This window comes from Atta colombica, unplaced genomic scaffold (assembly GCF_001594045.1).
Source record: "Atta colombica isolate Treedump-2 unplaced genomic scaffold, Acol1.0 scaffold10, whole genome shotgun sequence".
NCBI lineage: Eukaryota > Metazoa > Arthropoda > Insecta > Hymenoptera > Formicidae > Atta > Atta colombica.
The window spans coordinates 779,971-786,004 of record NW_017259184.1 but is presented as its reverse complement, the minus strand read 5'-3'; positions in this window follow the sequence as shown (position 1 = coordinate 786,004).

The following is a 6,034-nucleotide window of genomic DNA, read 5'->3' as shown; positions in this document are numbered from 1 at the left end:
TCTCTCTCTCTCTCTCTCTCTCTCGCTTTCTTTCTTTTTCCTGTTTTTCAATTACTAAATAAATAATTTAAATTATAAACATTAAAAATTACATTTGATGTGATAAGTATTATATGTAATATTATCATATTACATACTCGTACAATATTTATTTTAAGTAATATACCAATAATGTATATATATTAATTATATTTATATATAATACAAAATTTGTTTAGAAAAATATTAACTAAAATTTTATCAAGTTAATTAATTATTTTATTATTTTAATAGGTTAATTATTTAAATTACATTAATTGCATCAATATATGGTATAAAATCACGTTATATGTATATGTATATAATAGAAATATGTATTATATATATGCATATGTATATTTTTTTACAGAAGACATAAACAAAACATAAATTGTAGTTAAAAGATAATTAATTACTTCATTATGGAAATTTTCAAATCACACAAGCTCTCTTCTCCGAATTATCACCATAAAATTATATTCTCGAGCACAATGAATTTTAGAAAAGTTCAAAATAAATCCTTTACAGTATAAAATTGTAAGATCTTTTTTATTAATAATATGTCTTTTATCTTTCTTCTTATTAAATCTTCTTTATTTTCTATATTTATTCCATTTATGCTTATTGCATTTTTTTTTATATTTAAAAGATTTTTTTATATTTAAAGAGATATTTAAAATATGTAATATATTATTCTATCTATAAGAATAGAGGCTTCCAGACTTGAAGATGACAAAATAAAAATTACAGTTCTAAAAAATTAATTTACAATTTATTGTTTTTATTAATTAACAATAGCACATTATCCTTTTAATATTAATATTGAACAATTAAAAATAACAAATTTAAAAAAGCATAATATGGAGATGTGTAGAATTTATTCAATTCCTAACTATCCTAATAATAAAAATTATAAAAATTATAAAATTATAAGTAGGATTCACAAAATTGAATACATAAAAGGTATTATACAAGATTTGAAAAACTGTAACCCAAGTGGCTTAATATCATCATTATTTTAAGTGACATAATCCAAAGACCTATCAAGATATAGAATGTTAATGGTAATTTAAACAAAATAATTGGCAAAAAAAATATGACATCCTATAGATATTGAATATCATGCGATTAGTTCGAAAGGAATAAGTAAGAGTTAATTAAATTTTTAAGAGTTTAAAAAAAAATCCAATTGTGAATCTAGTTTACAATTTCTCAGGTTTTATAAGACACTTTAAAATGATTTCAAAGCTTCTTTAGTCCAATTAGAAAATTTAACATTAAAATTGAATCAATAAGAAAAAATATGTATTTTTATGTTTCGAATATCAATTTCTCTAAAATCTTAATTTTAACTTCATTTTTCTCTTAATGTGACTTTTTTCGAAGAACAATGTGAAACTATACGAATTTAAATTGATGAGAATAATTCTAATTTAAAAAAAGAGAAATTCTATATTCAATCAAATCTTAGTGCTTAAGCTTAATATTTCTGTGTAAATTTATGTATATATCTAATTCTGCAAATTACACGCTGAAATCTTTTTTGATCTTAAAACGCATTTATGAGCAGAATCAGATATCACTTTATAATAAATTGACAAGCAGTTTAATAAGTTTTTATGCTAATAAACATCTTTAAAAAAATATTAATAATAAAATGTTAGAATATAGAAAAGTAGGCTCGTATAAATGCAACGCAATAAATTAAAATCTTTTTTAAAAAACGAGCAAATATAGTTAACTAGTAGAAATTCCTCTTTAATTACAATCATATAACGCTATAAATTTCAAACGATCATTGTGTCCTCCATAAATACATTCTTATATTCAATAGCTAAATTCCTACAAAATAACATTTCCAAAAGTATCTCTCCTGCAAGAAGTCAAATAAAAAATAGCTTTGATCTTTATAAATTTTTAGCTGGATTGACTATTGAATTATCGGATACGATGGTTTCTTTGGATGTGACTTTTCTTTTTACTAACATCCCATTAGAATTGTGATAGACAGTGTCATAAAAAGATGGAATTACATAAAACGGGCCACAAAAATATCTAAGGCGGAGTTTGTAAATGCGATAAAATTTATATTAACATCTATATATTTTACATTTAAAGAAATCATCTACAAACAAACTCACGATATGCCTATGGACTCCTCTTATCACCAATTATTTCTGATATTGTTATGATTGATTTGGAGGAGAAGGTTTTGAGTTCTCTTAATTGTCTATATTTCTGTCAACTATAGACATGTTGACGACATATTTATGATTACTCCAATTGATGTGACGACATATTTATGATTGCTCCAATTGATGTGGTTCTTCACATTGTAGACGCATTTAATATGATAGAATATTATAGACAACATGATAGAATATTATAAAATTCACAGTTGAATTTGAAGAGAACAATGTTTGAATTTTCTTAATCAAATACATCAACAAAGATAACAAGATTATTATTGATTGATATCACAAGAAAACATTTTTAGGTAAATATTTGTCTTTTTTCTTCATCCTACTTGTCCATCCTGCAATAAAGTTGGAACTATATTCGGATTAGTGAATAGGATGTTGTTGTCTATCATCTTTTACAAAAAGGACTTAAAACTTGTTATTGAGATTCTGTTGAACAATGGTTATCCTCTGAAAATGATTTTCAATCATATCAATAAAAGGATAAAAAACTTAGTAGTTAACAGATTTGAAACTAATGTCGAAATAATAATTCTAATGTCGAAGCGAAGATGTAACAATTAAAAACATGATTATATTTCCTTATATTAGATCGATCATGAATAAGATTACCAATGTAATATTGTAAACAAATCAAAAACGATGATAAGATACCGATGTCTTCATAAATTAGACAAGTTTATAAAGACATACAAAGACAAAAAACAACATCTAGATAATAACAATGTAATCTATAAAATTAATGCAATGATTGTGATGTCTCTTATGTCGGACAAACGAAGAGACAGCTCCGAACTAGAGTAAAAGAACACTATAATAATGATTAGATTAGATTAGTTTACACTCAGTAGTCACAAAACATATTATTAGCTCCAATCATAGCTTTGACTGAGAAAATGTTGAAATTTTGGATTATGAAATAAATTTCTGGAAAAGAAACATTTCCGAAATGATTTACATTAAGGGGTAAAATAATGGTATAAATTTAATGAAAGATACTGAGTTATTGGATAGATCTTATTTTAACATACTTGTCAACATATATGAATATAACTGTTAACATTTAAAACATATTTGTTTATTTCATGACATATCGATATTTTATGACCCACAATATTCAGTCTATTTCATATCGTCTGACAATCAACAGTGTTCTATTGTACACGAGAACTCAGTTTAAAATTGATTCAATTGACTATATAATTCTATATAAATTAACGTAAGTGAAATATAAATTCTTATCAATACTGAATAAAATACATAATTTTTTAATTTGAAATTAACATTTAATTGTACAGACTATAGATAGTCATTGAAGAGATCTTTGTTCGGAATGACGTTTTATAAATTGTTGACTGAGCTGATTCTCGATAACAATCGATGAATTAGTCTATCACTAATTTACAATTAAGGACTTTCAAGTTTCTGACTTGATATTTAGTTTAATCCATAAGATCTTAACGTAGGAATAACTAAATAAGATTAATATAGCGATAATTTTTAATATGTATTTATGTTAGTTCGATGACATTGGATGAAGTTACAGAAATACGTTTTCTTTATTATCACCGATGAAGACTTTGTAAGTCGAAATGTTTGAAATTTATAGCGTTATATGATTGTAATTAAAGAGGAATTTTTATTAGTTAACTATTTGTTCGTTTTTTAAAAAAGACATTGACATTTTAATTTATTGCGAAAATGTTAGAGAATCTAATAATCTTCATGTAAATCTTCATATACAAATAATTTTATTGCGAAAAATATTACGTCAGCCAGGATTCGAACTTTGAACCTGAAATTCTTAACTTTCTGAGACGGGTGTCATTCTAATTCGACCACATTTTTTTAAGAATTCTGATTTTAATAACTTATGTCAAAGTTTTTGCAGCTCTTTTTGGATAATTTTACTATATTTTAGTACAATATACACAATAAATGATTTATTAGTGAGATATATGACACTTATAAATGATCGATCAATTATTATATGCTTTCTTTATAAAAATTATTATATGTTTTCTTATTTTTTCTTATAGTATATTCTTTAATATATTCGCACGCATAATTAAAATTTTTAAAGTCGACAGTTTACACGTGTTTTATCCCATTTTCCATTCAAATTTTTCTAATCATTCTCTAAGTCATTGGATGTTAAGAGAGGAGAAAAAATCCCGACAATATTATCGTTGACTTAAATAGCTGTCTTTTTTCTGTCTTTTGACTCTCAAATCGAACAGGATTCATTAAGACTTCGTAAATGGACACAGCTAAAATTGAAAGTTAACTTTCAGAATTTGGTCAAATGGATAAATAAGGCCCTCCAGTTGGAGAGAAATGATAAGACAATCTTGATGATTAGTGAGGCTCGTTACGTAAGAGAAACTCTTAAACACGCTGCAGAATTTTTAGATAGACCACATGAAATGTCAGATTTAGTATGTAAATAGGTATAGATAATGTGCCAGGACGTTCCCAATTTCAACGGGACAGTCCCGTTTTCAAAATGTTTGTCTAGCTCTCCTGCCGAATATATCAAATATCCCGATTTTAGTACAAAGATCCCGCTGAAAAATATTTAAAATTTTTTTTCAAACAAAACATCTATTATCGTAAAACAAAACATCTATTATCGTTTCCAAAAAAATATGTAATGCAGCAGTTGAATTAGTTATATCTGCAATGAACAAAGTGTGAACAGCGAAAAAATAACTTTTTGTTTTTGTATTTTAAAAGCATTAATATTACAACAGAGAAATTAATTAATAATACAACAGAGAAAAGGTTTTTTGCATCAGATTGTGACTGGAAATGAGAAGTGGATTCTACGACAATCCCAAGAAGAAAAGATATTACGCTAAGCCTGATCAATCGTTGCCATCGACCTCAACATTAACACCATGGCCGAACATTCATGATTCGAAGATCATGTTCTGTATCTAATGGGACCAAAAGGATCTTGTTTACTATGAGCTGTTGAAACCTAGCAATTCCATTACGATACGGCGATCGGTATTGGCTACAATTGACTTGTTTGAGCCGTGCATGAAAAGCCGTGCGAGAAAAACGGCAGAATACGAGCAAAGACATGATAAAGTTATTCTTCTTCATGACAACGCTCGGCCTCGCCGCTAAAGAAAAAAAAAATATTTGGAAACGCTCAAATGGGATGTTTTACCGCACCCGCCGTATTCTCCGGACATTGCTCCTTCTGATTATTGGTTGTTCGGAAGAATGCAGCACGATTTGGCAAGTCACCGGTTCACTTCTTTTGCAGAAATCGAAAATTGATTCCAAAATTGGATCGCCTCCAAAGACGAATCATTTTTTTGAGATGGAATTCGAAATTGCCTGAGAGATGGGAAAAAGTAGTAGGCAGCGATGGACAATACTTTAATTGATGTGTTCATTTTGTTTTGAAATAAATACACAAAAAAACGGATCGAACTAATTTGTACTCCCAATAACAAAAATCAATTTCATTATTTCCCAACCATTAATTGCCAAGAATTTTATACATTTTTTTAAGCATTCACCATTATTAAACCGGATAATTTCAAATGATAAATATAAATAACTGTAGATAAAATTGCATATTATCCACAACCTCACTGGTTTCAATGAACTTTGGTAAAGGTCTTACTCTGAGTCACTTCCAATAAATTTTAAATAAATTTGTTATTCATTTAAAAGTCATTATATAGCAAAAGTTTAAGAAATAATGTCTTTTTCCTGCTATATGAAACAAAAATGTTCTGCTTAAATATCTTACGACTTTCCAGTTTACACGCGACTCTCATCCCTGCTCTACGGGC